This window comes from Oncorhynchus tshawytscha, linkage group LG14, assembly GCF_018296145.1.
Source record: "Oncorhynchus tshawytscha isolate Ot180627B linkage group LG14, Otsh_v2.0, whole genome shotgun sequence".
In the NCBI taxonomy this organism is placed as follows: domain Eukaryota; kingdom Metazoa; phylum Chordata; class Actinopteri; order Salmoniformes; family Salmonidae; genus Oncorhynchus; species Oncorhynchus tshawytscha.
This window is the reverse complement of record NC_056442.1, coordinates 19,446,803-19,467,488: the sequence shown is the minus strand read 5'-3', so window position 1 is coordinate 19,467,488 and position 20,686 is coordinate 19,446,803. Positions and strand designations below refer to the sequence as shown.

Here is a 20,686-nt window from a genome sequence, read left to right as displayed (position 1 = left end):
CCGCAATACAAGTCGTATCGACACCTAAGTATCGTGATATCCCTAGCAATTCACAGCCCTATTGGACGAAGTGCATTTAAGTGAATATTACCAGTGCAGTAAAACCAGGACTATATGGTTAAGTGTAGATCTATTTCATATGAGTAAGAGATAGAGGCAGCGGTAAAAATCAGGAGGGAAAAAAAGATTTCCTGTTTAAAACGTTTTACAAAAAATATCCTCTATTTTTTACCTGACATTGTAGAAACAGCTGGTTACACTCTGAAATGTTCAATGTTGTCAGACGCAATTTGCTTTTACCTGGTTTGTTCTAAGGTAGCGCTAATACGCTAGTGTAAGCCTAAGAGCTCCTGTCCTAGCTATGGTTCAGCTAAATGTCAGCCTTCGGCTAACAGACAGCACGTTGATGTGAAGAGGATGCAGAAATTATTTTGTTTGGCTAGCTAACTAGTTCGCTAGATAACGTTGCCTAGCTGTGTAGCCTATATTATAATATGAATGACGCTGTATGATAACGTGAATGTACTTTTGTTAGTACGGGAGGGTTAGACGGTCATTATATGCTGACGTTACTTGATCATGAAGAATGTTGTTTGTTAGATAACTAGCTAACAGGAGTTAGCTGTGTTTTTTTTAGCTAATTGAATACGTACGGATGAGAAAATAAACCACACTTGTCAATTGTTGCATTATTCAAGAGTGTGATCTGGTTTGGTTGTAATTATTCAATAGTGTAATGTATTTCAGAAGAAAAGTATCTAATATTGTTAAATAAATTGTGCTTACTGGCTAGTGGCTACTGTGATATTTAGGGTCAATTTGATCTGCGGACCAAGAACGACGCTTTGCCAGCCACAACGAAAGGCAAAGCAAGGATGTGATGCGAACTGAAAAGTAGAAATCTATTTTCGCCACGCCGCATCTCTCGCAGCGGGAATAGGGCCTAAGACTCAGCCACAGACGTCAAAACACACCCCTTAACCTCCCCCTGACTGTTAACATTGAAAACACACAGGACGGCTGTCACATAACAGAGGATCAGGTGATGCCCCAAGGTTAAGGCTGGTCCACACAGAAGACTTCCAGTATCCCTAATGGGTTTGTGTGCGAGCATACACACTTGCGACCACATTCAATCTCTCGATAAGAGTAAAACCACGTTAAAAACGTTGTCAACATTCAGGCTACAATAAACAGATGCATAGACAGAAGCAGGACCGAACAAATCAAAAACAGTCCCATGTCGACTATGCAAATGAAACCCCAAACTCTACTGGTGGGAGGTGGGGAGTTTCACTGAGTATTGAACCAGGTCTTTCTAGCTGTCATCTGAAGGCAGTATAAATCTGTAGATGGGGACACAAATCCTGCAACACACTTTCTGTGACTTCCTTCCCTTTTACAGCCAACCACGTATTGCCCTGCTGCTGTAAAAGAACAGTGTTACTAACACATACGTGCACACACACATTTGTTGTTACTCATTTAGCCTACCTCCTCCTGGCGTCAGCTGTGCAGGTGAATCGGGCGTGGTCCGCGTGTGTGTTGACTCACAGGGCATCAGGGGATCAGTGAGGCGGGGACGGGGGAAGTGGGTCACAGCTCTGCTGCCTGGAACACAAGAGGTTCTTACAAGGTAAGAAGTTAGAACCACTGTTCTCTGCTATTAGGGAACCGAAGAGACAACTACCAGTTGTTTAAAACTTTAAACGGGTGACATTTTGAGTGAAACGTCAGAGAGCACGAACAAAGCCTCCAGGTAGCCAGAGGAAAACTACACTAACACAATTGGGAAGATCTAGGCCAAAAGAGAGAAACACACCGCAAAACATTAATTTTTCTACTTTACTTTAGCAGATTCATAATGTTTATTTGTTAACCGGTAATAACATTCCAAGTAGGCTGACTGAGCTCTGTGTGAGGAGTTGAGTGGGTACAGTGTGTGAGTGGGTACAGTGTGTGAGTGTGTGAGTGAGTGAGTGAGTGAGGAGTGTGTGTGTGTCTGCTGTCAGTTCCAGGCTCATCAGTCCAGCAGTGAGTCTATTGTGTGATGAGGAGACGTGGATGCCAGGGGCTCTGTCTGTGTCTTACAAACAAACACACACACACACACACACACACACACACACACACACACACACACACACACACACACACACACACACACACACACACACACACACACACACACACACACACACACACACACACACACACACACACACACACACACACGAGGCCTACATCCAATCACTCAGTGGCACACACCATAGTCTCCTAAATACACAAACTCACCAGTTATCTCTACAACATTCATATGTTAGCACCCAAAATCGAGCAAACAATTAAGATCTTCTGATCCTCCACGGATAAAACAGCTCAGACATAAAGCCTCTGTTCATTTACCTCTTTTCATGTGGCTACGACACTATACATGTCAGACGTTATACTGAAGTAAAACAAAACTTTTATTGAACAGATGAATCCGGCAGCATCCTCTGGCATCTCTCCCTCTTTCTGCCCCCCCCCCACCCATCTCTCTTTCTTTCTCCCTCTTAAGGCATCAACATGCTTCAGTTCGGCTGACACCTAGCCGAACTCAGCTAGGCCGAACCTGAACAAATGTGTCTGTGTATTCCCTTAAAGACCTTCGCTTGGAAAACGAGGAAAAAAAGCAGCAATACTACTGTGTCCATTTAGTCACGCAATTTTACATCTAACTAAGCTGTTTGGTGCAGTGTTTCTCAACTCAAGAAATGGGCATGAAAACAAGTCGTCCCTCTCGTTGAATGACAAAGACTTCATTGAAGAATCCCTACGCGTAGACTCCGACTTTGGCTTGTCGAGAGAGAAAATAAATGGTGTGCCCGAACAGTAGAGAAAAAAAACCTACTAAAGTCGAAAAATGAACAAAACTGTCACAAAGTGTACCTATAATATATGCACAAACTCTTCCGAACTGTTTTGGCAGGGAAGCATGCAGACACCTTTATTCCTCTCTCTCCCTCAGTTTTTTTTCTATCTTTCCCCCCCCTTTCTTCCCATGTCTCTATACGTCCATATATACGTCCAACCTCGTCCTTGATGACTCTGTATCCTTGACCTCCCCCCACCGTGCCAATGCCCTGCCTCTCCGTACTTCCCGATTTCCTCTTCCTGTGCACCGGAATGTTCTCCTGAACAAAACGACGGCGGCAGGGTGAGCCAGGGGACGACTGCACTCAGGGTGCTAGTGCCAGTGCGTGGGAGGTCGGTGTGTGTCGGTGGAGGTTGTAGGACTGGGGGCAAGCCGAGGGTCGGCTACAGTGTAGTGGGATGAGGAACGGGGTTGATGTAGGCTCAGTAATACATTTAAAAAATGGTGTTGGGTTGCTCAGAACCGGAGTGAGTGATGTGAAAGGGTATGCAAGAGGGTGGGGTGATCAAATATGGGGGAGGGCAGGGGGAGGACGGGGTGAGCGGGTGAGGTATACGGTTGGGCGATGTCAACTTTTGTCCTATCGTGATTATGTACTCATAAAACGCTGTGATATACAAATGGTATCGCCACTACTGGCCAACCCCTTTAAAAAATATAATTGGGCGGGAAAACAAAACCCTACTATAACCACCATTAGGCTATAGAGTGAAATCACATTCACAACTGGACAAATCATGACAAAAGATGTTGTTTAAATGGGCAGAACCTACTTGGGAGGCAAATATTTTCTAATATCCTTCCTGGCAGAGGCAACTTCAGTATGTTGGCACTTAATCTAAAATTGATTAAATCATTTTTTCCCCTCAATATACACAATACCCCATAATGACAAAACAAAAACAGGTTTTTAAAACTTTCTGCAAATGTATAAAAAATAAAACAGAAATATCACATTTACATAAGTATTCAGAGCCTTTACTCAGTACTTTGTTGAAGCAACTTTGGCAGCGATTACAGCCTGGATTCTGCTTGGGTATGACGCTACAAGCTTGGCACACCTGTCCCAAAGACACGACTGCATTGTCTTGGCTGTGTGCTTAGGGTCGTTTCATCAGACCAGAGAATCTAGTTTCTCATGGTCAGAGTCCTTTAGGGGCCTATTGGAAAACTCCAAGAGTGCTGTCATGTGACTTTTACTGAGGAGTGGCTTTTGTCGGGCCACTCTACCATAAAGGCCTGATTGGTGGAGTGCTGCAGAGATGGTTGTCCTTCTGGAAGGTTCTCCCATCTCCATAGAGGAACTCTGGAGCTCTGTCAGAGTGACTATCGGGTTCTTGGTCACCTTCCTGACAAAGCCCCTTCTCCCCTGATTGCTCAGTTTGTCCCGGGTAGCCAGCTCTAGGAAGAGTCTTGGTGGTTCCAAACGTCATCCATTTAAGAATGATGGAGGCCATGGTGTTGTTCGGGACCTTCAATGCTGCAGACATTTTTTGTACCCTTCCCCAGACACAACTCTGTCTCGGAGCTCTACAGACAATTCCTTCAACCTCATGACTTTGTTTTTGCTCTGACATGCACTGCCAACTGTGGGACCTTATACAGACAGGTGTGTGTCTTTCCAAATCATGTCCAATCAATTGAATTTACCACAGGTGTACTCCAATCAAGTTGTAGAAACATCAAGGATGATCAATGGAAACAGGATGCACCTGAGCTCAATTTTGAGTCTCATAGCAAAGGGTAAGGTATCTGTTTTTATTTTTAATACATTTGCAAACATTTCTAAACACCTGTTTTTGCTTTTGTCATTATGGGGTATTGTGTAGATTGATGAGAATTGTTTTTTTTTTAAATCCATTTTAGAATAAGAATGTAACATAACAAAATGTGGGAAAAGTCAAGGGGTCCGAATCTTGATAATTGACATTAAAAAAAGGTTTAAAACAAAAATGAACAAAACATATGTCCCCAGTGATGAAGGCATGGATGTCTCATGGTGTGGTGGAGTATGCAAAACGGGTCAACTTAGAGCACCTTTATCTCTTCAATGTTTTGGTATTCAGGTCCAAATAAATACCTTCCTGGCCACTTCTTCCATGGGTATGTATGGAAAGTTTTGTTCAAATCAAAAAGGATGCTGTCAAAAAGCGATTTACTTCAAATGAATTTACCCTCCATTAAGTCCTAGTATAATCCTGTCATGTTTTTTTGTTAATCTTGCAGTGTATTAGTGATCTCTCACTTCACTTGCTACACATGTAGCTTCTTTGACTGCAGTGTCGCTCTGATTGGCTGACAAAAACAACAAGCTTTATGTGAAGGCTACAGGTCTTCCGAAAGAGAATGGACATTTTGCACGGCTTTGTTGGAATTCTCCGCTCGGTCTAGTCGGGTCGGGTCGATACCCATTATTGCGATATTTTTTCAAAAATGAACACACAAAGCAGACGTAACTCGTTAAAACCCCTTAAAAACCCGCTGTGTGTAAAATAGTGTGTGCTATAGCTTTGGAAATGCATGAATGTGACTCTGGATGACAACATAATGAATGTTTGTTTCCAACATTAGGGCTGTTTTCCTAAAGAAACTAAATCCACGTTGTGTTTTGTTTCCTTTCCACGATACTTACGTGTATCGCGATTCTGGGTATAGTCCCGGCTTAACTGTCTGGCCTACATTCCTCCCTTGCTTTCTTTAACATATTTATTGAAACAAATAGGCTATATAGCAAATAGGAATAGGCAAATGGATGTTGCTTGTGTGCTGTACCACTCCCTTCATTGCTGCGCGGCTCCAGTCAAGTTCAAATAGGCTAAACCATCGTCTGTCACATCGTGATGGCTATACGATACTATTGTAATATCGCCCAACTCTAGTGAGGTTGATTGGGCTGAGATGGAGGGGAGGGTCAGACACTGCTAAAATGTCCTGAGGGGGAGGTCCATTACCGTCTGACAATACAGTGCCAATCAATACTGATCAATTCAGGTCCACTTACTCCACGACGCACAGCACTACAATCTCTTAGTAAATGAGTGTGTGGGGGTGGGGAGAGACATTGTGTGTGTGTGTGTGTGTGTGTGTGTGTGTGTGTGTGTGTGTGTGTGTGCGCGCGTGCCATGAGTGTGTGTGTGTATCGACTAAACTACTGGAGAGTATAGTATCCAGAGCCAAGGGCCAGTCCTGAATATAGCCTGCAGAGTCAGCATGGATTTACAGTTTAGACCTCCCCCAACTTCCAAAATCAAAATCAAATGAAGAGTGAAAACTTTCCAGCCGTGGCTAACAGTTCAGCCCATGGAGTAGGGTTACTGGTAAAGCCTATTAGGGTTGAAATGTATAAACGCAACACCTAGGCCACGGGGCTTACAGGCATGTAGGCTAATAGCCTAGCCTACATTCCATTATAATAAACACAAAGAAATGAAGACACTCCATTTAGCCTTGTATGTGTGCATTTTGTTTTATAAATAGGACATCAGCTGTATATTTAGTACTGGAGTCCTTCTCTGTGGTTGCAGTGCCTGCCAGACAGAATGACCATCAAACAAAAGAGAAAAGAAAGTCATGCCCAGTGCAGAGGGAGAGCGAGTGTGTGTGTGTGTGTGTGTATATAGAGCTGGATCTATCAGGAAATCGAGTGCATGTTCTTGACTTATGAGTATGACGACTGGGCTTCTTGGTTCCAGCTATGCTTCCAAGAGTGTGTGTGTGTGTGCGAATGAGCGTGTTTCCACCTGCCTGTGTGTGTACTGTGTAATATGAACATGTGTGCCTTGCTGTATACGGCTGTACAGTAGGCTCAGTGAGCACGGTCAGTTATGTCCCTGCATGTTAGAGCTAGGGAGAGCTCAGTAGTAATCATCATCATCATCATCATCATCTCCCACGGCAGAGCAGGGTAATTAAAAATCTCTCTCAGCACGCTGAACAGTGTGACTGGGCCGGCCCGAATTAGAAACCAGGCGCGTTTTTAAAGAGGACATGCAAAATCCTACTTTTTTACATACCATTAGTGGTTGATCCAGCGGCGCTCTGCTCCATGGTGAACCACAGAGGAGAGAAGCAACGAGCGGGCTTCCTCCTGCCCGCCTGTCATACACATTGTGTTGCGATTGAAATGGATTACTCCAAACTCCGGCTGCATTAATATTTCAGAAAGTTTGCCGTGTGTGCGTGCAAGTGCTACTAAAGTGCTACTTAAGTCGTTCCATATTCCAACCAGTTTGAAGAGGAGCCGTTCCAGTCATCTAATGGGTTTGTCAATGCAACTGTAAGGGCGTTTTCACACAGTTCTGAGCTGTAGTTCGAATCGGAGTTCCATTATTTGTTATTGTACCCCCCCCCCCCTCTAATGCAAGTCATTTGTTTATCGGGGGGACAATGCTCACATTAAATCCCTCTGATTATCAAGAAGCATAGCACGTGTATCCCAAACGTCATATTACTTTCGATAAAAACGGCACAGTAGTAGCTATATTCAGTAGCTTATAACCCGGCATATAGCCCCCATCTTCCCTAATCAATAATATTAATAATAATCGAGATTCTGCATGATAATATCACATTACAGTACAGTACAGTACAGTACATTTCATAAAATGCACGCATCAGTTTTTCCCGGTGTTTGGCCTGGACTGTGTTCTCACCAGCAGTGAACCTAACCACGGTACGAATGGAATCGGGCCGAGACCACCCTTTTTGAACGAACCATGTTTAGTGCGCTCTCGAGTGGACACCAGTCCAAACGAACGGAACTAAGGGGGGTAAACGTGCCCAAGTTGGGTGGGGGGGGGGCAGAGAGAGAGAGAGAGAGAAACACTCCAAACCAATTTAGTGTGAAAGCCCTGTAAGACACATCGAAGTGTTGGTGTAATCATACCCTGGCTGACGTGGCCTGTACAATGTACGCAGTTCTTTACCCTGTTAGAATGGGTAGACTTTTTTAGCTGTGTGATACCACTACCATTGTATTATATGAATTCATTTCAGCTCGGGATGGGAACGGTTATTCAAATTCATTTCAGCTCGGGATGGGAACGGTTATTCAAATTCATTTCAGCTCGGGATGGGAACGGTTATTCAAATTCATTTCAGCTCGGGATGGGAACGGTTATTCAAATTCATTGCAGCTCGGGATGGGAACGGTTATTCAAATTCATTGCAGCTCGGGATGGGAACGGTTATTCAAATTCATTGCAGCTCGGGATGGGAACGATTTGAAAATCCGAACGTACGCTAAGTGTTTTGATTTCTTGAGAGAGGATTCATTTTTAGAGAAAAAAACCCAGACCTAATTTAACAATGAAAAGGCTTTGCCACATAAGTCCAGAAGGATAGACCACCACATTCAACATTTGAATAAAAACAGCTTTTATGAGTGCACCCCAAAAAGAAGCTCCGGTAGCCTACACATTAAGGAAAGGGGGATACCTAGTCAATTGTACAACTGAATGCATTCAACTGAAATGTGTCTTCAGCATTTAACCCAGCCCCTCTGAATCAGAGAGGTGCGGGGGGCTGTCATAATCGACATCCAAGTCATCGGCGCCCAGGGAACAGTGGGTTAAACTGCCTTGCTCAGGGGCAGAATGACAGATTTCAACCTTGTCAGCTCGAGGATTCGATCCAGCAACCTTTAGGACAATAGGCCCAACGCTCCTACCCACCAGGCTACCTGCCGCCCCTACATTAGTGTTGCACGGTATACCAAAACTTCTGTACATTTTCAAAACAAAAACCTGCTCGATACTATCATTTTTGTTACATTCGCGTGATTGAGAGGATTACATCTACTCAGTGCAGTCCCTTTATAGCAATTTCCTGCTCCACTTATTCAATGTTAGAGCTGTCTGAGCTGCCTCGTTAGCTCCCCACTCATGCTGCACAGAAGTTAACACACTTGAATAACGCAACACGGAATTAAGAAATGTTGAAACTGTTCATTACTTACTATTTGCAAAACAAATGTCCATACACGATAGAACCCTTTTACAATGCAAGACTATACCTGTAGCTTCCATTTTTAATTGTAGGCTAACTTTCCTCGCTAGCTCACAGCTGAAACCCACTCCCCTAAGTGCTTTTGTTTGTAATAATATGCAAACCATTAAGCAAAATATGCTGATTTTAAAGCTGAATGTCACCAAAAACGTTATTAGTTCACTTTGCCTCCCGCACCACCCAAAAAAATCTACTTCTTCATCTCCCTGGTTTCCATTAGATTCCGCAACCACAAAATCTGATTCCTCTGGCACATTACTTGGGCTGTGGCGGTCATGAAATTTTGTCCGCCGGTTACTGTCACGCAAAATACTCCCGGTCCCGTGTGGTATAGCTAAAGGTAATGTGTCCCCCAATTAATTATGAAAATATAACAAATTCCTTATTACTAGACTATTCAAAATCAAATTAATTATTTTGTAGGCTAACTAAGCCGCTCTGCATAAATCAATGAACCAACAGCAATGCCTAGGGCTATACGTTCTCTCCCAGGCTCATGGATGTACATTTTGGAGCATAGCATAAGGTAACCAGTCCATCCAGTATGCACAATAACAGTCCACACTCAAAGGCTAGACCAATTATGTATCAAAGACATCTTAAATCAGTTTTGTTTTATGTTTTTCTGCCATGCGTAATATGCGGTAGGCTATGTATTGTATAATGGAACAAGCATAATTTTTATTCATTCCTTTGGGGGGGCTTGGGCTCATAAGCCCATGCATATGCATAAACTCTAAGATGCATATCGGCGTTTTGATTTAATAATCACCTTAGAAAGCTCTGGCCATTTCTTTTACACTGTTTAAACCCGCTGTTGAACTTCTTTCCTCAGATTGATCACAGTGAGGCGAGTTAAAAGTATGATAGGCTGTTTGGGTGATGTGTTTGATGTGATTTTCGATTGCATTTGCGCGGTTCTCAAAAGGGACGACAAACGCGATCAGGCACGTAAACGCTTTATTATAAAAATGTGCATGTTTATGGAGAAAATTGATCTTCTCCCAAACGTTAAACTCACACACAGCCTACCTATGCGAGTTAGGCTCTAATTCTAAGAAGTTATTTGGCCGCTTTACTTGTGATACAAACCCTATCGAAACAAATAGGTCTACGGGCTTGGCTACATGACTATGATTTGAAAAAGGTAGCAAAAAAAAAAGGCAAGCTGTTTCTTGCCTTACTGCACAAGTGGTAATACATCATTCACAAGTGATAGGCTAATATTGTCACCCATCAGACTATTCTTGCTGTCTTTACATATACTAAATAATGTGTGAAGTGAATTTTGATTTAGAATGAACCATTATCATGCACCGGTCTCAGAACAGCGGCAAAAATACATTATCTATGCACTTAAATATCGAAGGGAGGACGCTTTTCCCGTGGTTCATTTTCATGCCAGCCAGGTAGGCTACACTCCTGTTGTAGATACAGTTCAAGTCAGAAGTTTACATACACCTTAACCAACTACATTTAAACTCAGTTTTTCACAATTCTTGACATTTAATCCTAGTAAAAATTCCCTGTCTTGAATTTGTGAATTTGGGCCCATTCCTCCTGACAGCTGGTGTAACTGAATCAGGTTTGTAGGCCTCCTTGCTCGCACAAGCATTTTCAATTCTGTCCACAAATCTTCTATGGGATTGAGGTCAGGGCCTTGTGATGGCCATTCCCAATGTGATGGCCATTCCTTTAGGGAGCTAACAAGCTACACACGTTTAACACGTGTGTAGCTTGTTATTGTCGGTCAATCAAAGCTACACTACCGAGGTTGTGTGTGTAGCAAGTGAAGTGGGAGATTTCTTACCAATGCTAAATGGAATTAATTAAAATTACGGAGGAAAATTGTCAAAATAAGGAGTAGGCTACAATGATCAACCAACAGGTCGACAGTTTCATTCATATGAATGGAGTTGTAGACAAGGACAGGGATCGCAGCAAAATAGCCTTGATTAGCCTTGCTACTCTGACTAGCTAGCTAGCTACTGTAGCTAGCTAACTTCTTCACAACGACTTGATGCAGTCAAGACCTGCACCGCCAGATGGTATGATAGATATCCGACTCCAGCAACAAGTTTGTCTAACTAGCACGAGTCAGTTTGCCTACTTTCTCACTCACCGTGCCACACACAGACTGTCACACACACACACACACAAGGCCCCTGCTCCTCTCTCGTCCCCTCCCCCACTCTCAAGCTGAGAGGGGGGATGCATTGAAATGCATTGTTCTAAGTGCAATCATTTCAAATGCCCATCCCTCATTTCTGCACAACCACCACTCATTTCCCTGATTCCCAACCATAGAAATATAATCTAGATTATATTTCTATGTTCCCAACACCATTAAGGAATGCATCAAAAAGTCAACCATGACAAAGGTGGTCAGTTATAAAGGAGTTGGTTCAAAGCAAATGCATATCCCTCTACAGAACCGGCGATAAGGAACACTGCCCTGCATCAAACCTTTATCAGCTAGAGAGAGACCGTGCTAGGCGTGTTAAAAGAAATTGTGTTTCTTTCTCTAATAGCACCATCATCGAGCAACCTTCACTATTAAGCCCGAAAGTGTACTACAGGCAGGGAGGGACCCCCTGCAGAGAGGGGAGGGCAGCCCCATTCATACTAAAACACAGGGAGGTGGGATTGCCACGCTTTCATCCTTTTCTTCCTCCTATTCCCTCTACTCTACCTCCCCCCAACTCTATTTGAATGGAAATAGGAGGATTGATCAGACCTGCATGAGAGAACTCCTACCTCTGCTGGATGTCTCTCCAGTGTGTGACTCGTGGCGCTGTGCTGTCTACAGTATGGTGGGGGCTACTGCTGTGAGAAGTACCGGATTAATCACATGAAAAGTGGGTGAAAGGTAATAGCTGAATTTCAAGGAGTAGATGGAAGCCCTTACCCACTTTAAGGTTGGAAATGTAGTTGGGGGGGGGTTAATCAATCTGATCCTAGATCTGTGGTAAGGGGCACCACCACCATCTCCCTTGAGCATCTCAGGGTGGGTTAGGTTGGGGAATGCTGTGTTGTATGTATGTATGTATGTATGTATGTATGTATGTATGTATGTATGTATGTATGTATGTATGTATGTATGTATGTATGTATGTATGTATGTATGTATGTATGTATGTATGTATGTATGTATGTATGTGCAGTGAGGGGGGAAAGTATTTGATCCCCTGCTGATTTTGTACGTTTGCCCACTGACAAAGAAATGATCAGTTTATAATTTTAATGGTAGGTTTATTTGAACAGTGAGAGACAGAATAACATCAACAAAAATCCAGAAAAACGCATGTCAAAAATGTTATAAATTTGTAGTTGACCCCCTCTCAATCAGAAAGATTTCTGGCTCCCAGGTGTCTTTTATACAGGTAACGAGCTGAGATTAGGAGCACACTCTTAAAAGGGAGTGCTCCTAATCTCAGCTTGTTACCTGTATAAAAGACACCTGTCCACAGAAGCAATCAATCAATCACATTCCAAACTTTCCACCATGGCCAAGACCAAAGAGCTCTCCAAGGATGTCAGGGACAAGATTGTAGACCTACACAAGGATGGAATGGGCTACAAGACCATCGCCAAGCAGCTTGGTTAGAAGGTGACAACAGTTGGTTCGATTATTCGCAACTGGAAGAAACAAAAGAACTGTCAATCTCCCTCGGCCTGGGGCTCCATGCAAGATCTCACCTTGTGGAGTTGCAATGATCATGAGAACGGTGAGGAATCAGGCCAGAACTACACGGGAGGATCTTGTCAATGATCTCAAGGCAGCTGAGACGATAGTCACCAAGAAAACAATTGGTAACACACTACGCCGTGAAGGACTGAAATCCTGCAGCGCCCTAACCCTAACCCCTGCTCAAGAAAGCACATATACATGCCCGTCTGAAGTTTGCCAATGAACATCTGAATGACTCAGAATACAACTGGGTGAAAGTGTTGTGGTCCAATGAGACCAAAATGGATCTCTCTGGCATCAACTCAACTCGCCGTGTTTGGAGGAGGAGGAATGCTGCCTATGACCCCAAGAACACCATCCCCACCGTCAAACATGGAGGTGGAAACATTATGCTTTGGGGGTGTTTTTCTGCTAAGGGGACAGAACAACTTCACCGCATCAAAGGGACAGTGGACGGGGCCATGTACCGTCAAATCTTGGGTGAGGACCTCCTTCCCTCAGCCAGGGCATTGAAAATGGGTCGTGGATGGGTATTCCAGCATGACCCAAAACACACGGCCAAGACAACAAAGGAGTGGCTCAAGAAGAGGCACATTAAGGTTCTGGAGTGGCCTAGCCAGTCTCCGGACCTTAATCCCATAGAAAATCTGTTTAGGGAGCTGAAGGTTCGAGTTGTCAAACGTCAGCCTCGAAACCTTAATGACTTGGAGAAGATCTGCAAAGAGGAGTGGGACAAAATCCCTCCTGAAATGTGTGCAAACCTGGTGGCCAACTACAAGAAAAGTCTGACCTCTGTGATTGCCAAAAAGGATTTTGCCACCAAGTACTAAATCATGTGTTGCAGAGGGGGTCAAATACTTATTTCCCTCATTAAAATGCAAATCATTTTATAAAAATTTTTTGGCATGCGTTTTTTTCAGGATTTTTGTTGTTGTTATTCTGTCTCTCACTGTTCAAATAAACCTACCATTAAAATTATAGACGGATCATTTCTTTGTCAGTGGGCAAACGTACAAAATCAGCTGGGGATCAAATACACCCCCCTCCTCACTGTATGTATGTATACAACACTCCGCTCACGCTGGATTGCGGTGCTGTCGGTTTCCATGACAACCCTGGACACACAGAAAGAGTTAGGATGTAGGCGTGAGGCGGTGAGCATTCACAACACATAACCTGAGCGATAAATAGATGTCCTGTCATCCACTCCGCAATATGTCAATCACAAAATGTTTTCTTGTCACTACAGGTAGGGGAAGAGGAATCTAACAAGCATGCACGCAGACACACACGGTAGAGGAAAAGTGGTTAGCCTCCCACTTGTACTCGGGTATCAGTATCACCTCTGTTCAAATCTCTAGGGGGAGAGAGGGGAGAGCGTGGGGAATAAGAGAGAGAGAGAGGGTAAAGGATCCAACAGAAAAATGATGACAGTGTAGAAAGGGCAGAGAAACAGCGGAAACAAGAGTGGAAGAGAGGGGAAGGTCAGTATAACAGAAGACGGGGAAAAAATGAAAATAGCCAGAGGGAACGAGAAAGAAGAACGCAGTAAGTTAGGAGCCTAGTAGGACTGCAGTCAGAGAAGAGCCTGTAAAAGAAAGTAATGGACAGAGAGAAAGCACGGGAGCACAGGGGGGGAATTCAGTGTGTGTGAGGGAGAGAGAAAGAATGCATTTTAACACGAGGAGAGAGCAGAGCCTGACAGACCAAGGACTCCGTGGTAAATCAGATAGGAGAGATTGACTGAGGCTTTTAGAGTGATGCACCATCACAGAGCTTCTGCTCCTACAGAGGCCCAGCAGTCCTTGACCCCGCCTCCTCTCCGATCTCTGAGTCATCCTCTGGCCCTCCATCTCTCCCGCTCTCTTTTCATCCATCTCTCACATCTCTCCTCTATTCCTCGAATCTCTCCCTCTAGCTCTCCGATATTTCTGCTGTGTCCCTTGACTCTCTTCTCCCAGCTAGCCTCCCCGATATCTGTGTGAGAAGGCTTGACACGTACCAACAAACGGGTGTGATCATTCTACAGTGGTCCCTGCAGTGTACACTTAAACCGGTGTGATTAGAACGTCCAGTTTCGATTGACGCAACAGTCAGCATTTGAGCTGGCCACAGCAGTTTCACTGAAACTTTACAACGTTAAGTCCTCAATGTGAACAGTTTATTTTTGGATGCAGTGTTCAGACATTCACAGAAGTAGCGACAGCAAAGGGCCTCCCGAGTGGCACAGTGGTCTAAGTAGCTGTGCCACTAGAGATTCTGGGTTCGAGTCCTGGCTCTGTCGCTGCCGGCCGCGACCGGGAGACCCATGGGGCTGGGGTGGGTTTGGCCGGCAGGGATATCCTTGTCCCATCGCCCACTAGCAACTCCGGTCGCCAGGTGTACGGTGTTTCCTCCGACACATTGGTGCGGCTGGCTTCCGGGTTAAGTGGGCATTGTGTCAAAAAGCAGCGTGGCTTGGTTGGGTTGTGTTTTGGACGGCGCACGGCTCTCGACCTTCGCCTCTCCCAAGTACGTGCGGGAGTTGCAGCGAAGATACAAGACTAACTACCAATTGGACACCCCGAAAGTGTGGAGAAAAAAGGGGTAAATAAAAAGGTAGTGACAGCATAACACAATCATCCAAACCATAAAATGTAGGCTACATTAGTCCTAGCGCCAACTGAGGAAATATTGACTTAACACAAGCGGTCATATTTAGATCATTCTCGGCTGACAGAAACCACAATATTAATTAGCTAATAGCAATTAGCTACTATTTACAATTCATCACATCACGGGTGAGCTCACCATTGATTGAAAAAAATGTAGTAAAATACCTTCGAAAAATCGAAAGCAATCCGACGATGGGTAATTTGTGCGCGCCGCCATGTTTGTTTTTTCGCGTCAACAAAAGATAAGAGGTTACAAGATGAGTTATGTCTGTTTGTAGTACGGATGTTGAAGGGGGTGTGTCATCTACCATCATTCACTTCCCTTCATTCCCTTCCAGAGGTTTATTTAAAAAAACGAGTGAACCATTCCTTGACCGCATTTTGTTATAACATCTTTGGTCTGACAGACGTTTTATGTGACACCAAGAATTCTTTGTATAATGTCAACAAACATGGCGCCACACATTGCTGGCAAATAGCTTAGCATTAGCTCATCATAATCAGTACAACCTTCAAAAAAGTACATTTACATCACAGGTGTCCATTTCAATCTATGCAATAATCGGAATGCATGATTTGTCACCAGTACTTGAAAACATGAATAAAACGGTAAATACATGACGCTCCATATATACATACTGTAAGCTACAGTAGAAACGCCAACACGATATACAGAAAATAAAGGCACTTACTTTGATAGGAACGCAAACGTCCAATATTATTTGCAAGGAAAACAACAATGAATGCAATGCAAGCTCCAGCCAGAAAATGTGCCAGGTGGGAAAAGTGTGTGCAAGACTGCGCAAATGTCTGCATACTTGATCTGCGGAAACACTGGGGAAGTACTTGGGCTCTTCTTCAAGCGAGAAGTTTGTCTGGCTCAGTAAAGCCTCAAACATAAATTGTCCGCAACAGTGAAATGGGCTACTTCTATGTGAATTAACGAGGAGGCGGAACACACCTCAATTCAAACTACTGTTAGAAAATAAAACTTGTTAGAAAATAATTTGAAATTGACAAGTGGAAACACAGCCTATAGATAATTAGCAGGCAGCGTTTCTTGGTTGGAGGGCAGCGCGTGTTAACTGTCATGTTGCGTAACAATCACATTTTGGAACAGTGAGTGCATTCTGACATCACGTGTATGAAAACAAATAACACACGCTCGGGCGACCGTTAAGACATATTTGGAACTCAGGCGTGAAAAGATGAACAACCACATGCCCTACTGCTTCAAAACACGCAATACAACGTGTTTTAAATTGCACTACATTCATCAAAGACGTCATGGTAACCGTACCCTTAAATAGGCATTCCTCAGGATTCAACATCTGTTACTGTGTCCGTTTCCCTAATATAATCTAGCATGCATGCTTTCAAAAAAAACATTCTGCATTTTTGAGCATTCCACATAGTGATTGGGGGAAAATAATCCTTAGTTACATATCAGGGTTTTTTTTCTGGATGACATATCGTTTCGTTCTGACAACATTACAATATAATTTTTGTGCTACTTTGCTGTACCTGCACACCAAAATGACAGTATTTTCCCTTCGTAGCTTGTTCTCCTTCTTTTTAAAATAGGGAGCCAATTAGTTTTCAACACTTTAAATTCCCATGACCGATCAAAACTCGTTTTCTCATGCCTTGTCCCTCTGCGGCAGACATTTGATGAGCCATATGTTTGGAACGTCGCAATAAAACGTCAGAATCTAATCGCAATACATATAGAATAGTGAAAGATCCCAATACATATCGTATTGGCACCCAAGTGTCATGATATTGTATCTCGAGTACCCTAGCGGTTCCCAGCCCTAATTCCACACATATACTAGACACGCTTTTAAAGAGAACGCGGCTATGCTAACACGCGGAGTAGGAGATGGGCCTAAATCCCACTCTGTGTCACACACACACACACACACACACACACACACACACACACACACACACACACACACACACACACACACACACACACACACACACACACACAGACACACACGGTTTCGAGAGTAACACATGCCTATTTACCTGGGCCACACAGGTGTAACGAGTGGCGTCAGGTAGGTAAAGGTGTCAACACACAGGGCTGATTACCATCTACATGCTGCTTGAGGAGCCAGCAGACAGACCGACTGACCCACATTCCTGTGAGGTGACACGAACGCGCGCACACACACACACACACAGACACAGAGTCAGGGGAACAACATTACAGTGGGTGAGCTAAGCTGTCACAGCAAAACTGTGATACTTTATTCTGGTTGTCCAGGGGTAGAAGGGAAGGTTACACTTTTCCTGAAGCCCCTCCCCCTGCCACAAGGACCACATACTGTAACAGACGCCATTAACATGAATGTATAACAACTGTCTTTGCACAGTCATGAAGACAAACCATTGTTTAGGCTAGGTCGGGAGAGCATAAGGATCGGCTGGGTAGACATAACAGTGGCCAAACGGCTTACTCAAGTAATGGTTGTGAAGTAAATGGTCAAGCTTCTCCGGCCCTCTTGGCCTGAGGTCCTCCCCGTCTACCGCCCCACGGGAGGGGGTCTGGTAATGACGGAGCAGAGGGGTGAGTTAGACCCCCACAGCTGCTGCTGCTCACATGGAGGCGTGCGTCCCAGGGGAGAACAGGGGGGGATAGTCCTGCGCCGCGCCGATTAGCCCCTCTGCACATGGAGGCTACTCTCAGCCAACACGCATAGCTGACTACTAGGCCTTAAAAAAGAAAAACGCACAGCAAAAAATGTGGGGGTTTATCCGCCTTTCCGGCAGGTGCCATCTTCCCTCTCAGGCCTAGCTTTGGGAAACAATCTTCACAGTCCGTCAACAAACCACAAACGTATCTAGGAGAATCCTACAGCGCAGATCCAGTTCATGGGCTAATTACAACACATTGACAAACAGTATTCCACTCGCACAAGTAGGAGCAGTGGCTGCGGAATATTCTTCGAGGGGGACATTTCAAGTGTTACACTGCCCTCTGCTCTGACTGAGTGGTGAGTATGGTCATCACGTTTGCATTAGGGACGTGGGAGGAAATGGAGGTCTGGGGGGGGGGGGTTCTTTTACGAGGCTCTTCCTGTAACCATATCACCCCAGCGACAGGCTAATGAGGCTAAATGATGATGAGGCTTTAGGAGCAAAGGGTGTCCTGCAGGGAGAGGAGAAAAGACCCCAACGAAGACATACAATGACATAGAACAGTCACACAGCCAGCTGTCCCCCGTGGCATGGCCCCTTCTAACATGATGTCCATCTCGCCAGTGGCATCAGTGTTGTTTCTCAAGGGACCCAGAGGAAAAAGTGAAAAGTGCAGTTTATAAAAAATCAAATTAAAGTTTCATTTGGACCTTATAAAAAAAAAAAAAAAGGGACGTTCAGCTTTCAAACCATTAGCCTGGAAAAATAAAGAAGAGATATTTTGAAACATGCCGTTTGTCCAGCCCCAGAGCCAGACTGTAGGAACGACGCCATGCTGTCCTCCCAGCAGCACGGACCAGATCAGCGGGGTCAATCACTGATTAAAACGCCCTGAAACACATCCTCCAGCACATTTAAAACCGATTAAAAACAGCACCACCAGTGGAACAGAGAGGGGGGGAGTACTTTAGAGCAAAGAGCAGAATCTGGCAACCAGGAAGTAAACAGAACAAACACTGCTTTCTGGAAACACCGATGGGATTTTGGAATAAAGATTTGGGGCCAGTGAGAAAGAGGCATATTGTGGCTGACTATTGCTATATGGGTGGTGAGACGGGCACATGATTTGTCCCATAGACGTCAATACATTAATACGTCAATGGTCCATACATGCAGTCAGAACTCGGACGACACTCGCATCTTTGTTGTTTTACTCTTCAAAATCAGGGATTGATTTTCTTTCACAGAAACAAAATAAACAGTTGGAAAAGAGCTGTTGAATATTCAAAAAAAAAAAGTCCACTAAATTGAAAACCAAAATGCATTGACAAGATTCATGGTTTTGTTGCCGGTGTTTTGTTGAAAAACCGACAGAGCTCTCTTTTCCCGCCAACTAGCACATACTGACACACCAACAAAAAGCCACATTTTCAACAGGGTCAAGGGGCAGAGAGAGTGTGTTTGTGTGTGTGTGTGTGTGATGGGGGAGTTACAGTACAGCCAGACAAAGAGGGCTTGTGACACAGTTTTAGACAGTCTCTCCTTCTCTTGCCTCATTTTCTCACGCTCTCTCCTCAATGGCGCCATTGAGAGTGGAGGCCGTTGGGATCCTGTGAGGACTGCGCGTGCTCCCTGAGGAGTGAGCCCGATAGGACACCCCCCAGTCCCGGATCGCTTTCCCCAGTCAGTCCGTCTGCCAGTCAGTCAGTCCGTCCGTCCTTCAGTCGGTCGGCCTGTACTCTGGAAGGTTTGGGTTCTCCATAGAGAGCTATGCTGCATCTAGCAGTCATGTGGCCTAGATAAGCCCGGCAGCCAGTAGGGGCCCGGGAGATAGTGATAATAATGCCCGACTGTTCTTCTGATGCTTGTGAAATGATGTATTATTTTGAGGCTTCCTCTGTGAACCGCTCTACTCTACTTCTCTGGACTTATGTGGGAAGCATTGGCCTAGTGAGGCTGGAATGCAGATCAGACTGGACTTGAGGCTATTTGACTTATTTAACAAGGCAAGTCAGTAAAGAACACATTCTTATTTACAATGACGGCCTACCCTGGCCAAACCCGGACGACGCTGGGCTAATTATGCGCCGACCCTATGGGACTCCCAATCACGGCCAGATGTGATGCAGGCTGGATTCGAACCAGGTACTGCAGTGACGTCGCTTGCAGTGTCTTAGACCGCTGCGCCACTCGCCAATCAAAGCACACTACACATCAATCCAGGAAAATAGAAGAGGAGGGAGCCGTGTTGTACCTTTGAATGAACTTTTCACTACCAGGGAAACATTTTTCACACGCCACCTGGACTTGACTCGTTTTGCATTGGCAGAGACAGGGTTACTGGCCAGGATGATAAAACCACCAGCACAACATTCGGCTCACCGCACAAGTGCAATGCACGGCAAACTAGGTGGGTTGCCATTTTCTGGGTTACCGAAAATATTCTGTTGTGTCACGAAAACTTGGGTTTGCTCAACTGGTATGTCACGAAACAACTTTAAAGCTATAACTGGGTCACAGCGCAAACAAACAAAAAAGTTTCAGAACCACTTTGATGCGAGTGTCGTGCCCGTCACCCCCTCCCTCTCCTCGAGTGATTCTAACCTGGTTCTCTTCGGACCACCACAGACACAGACAGACACAGCTGGAGGAAATTTTTAAAAACACATCACCACCACACCCTCCTCCCTCCCGCTGAGTGACTACTACTGCTTCGTTATAAGCCTTGCTTCTGGATATGTTCCCTCTTCCTTTCTGTTAGCTATCAAA

The 20,686-nt window shown here is 44.5% G+C and overlaps 1 protein-coding gene across 1 annotated transcript in view; it reads right to left on the bottom strand.

Annotated features, from left to right (window-relative positions):
- Positions 1-20,686, bottom strand: part of LOC112266744 (signal-induced proliferation-associated 1-like protein 3) — a 103,713-nt gene that overhangs the window by 50,973 nt on the left and 32,054 nt on the right. Inside the window, exon 2 of the mRNA XM_042296650.1 lies at positions 1,495-1,611. The gene's annotated coding sequence lies outside the window, so the exon portion shown is untranslated. The remainder of the gene's footprint in view (positions 1-1,494; positions 1,612-20,686) is intronic.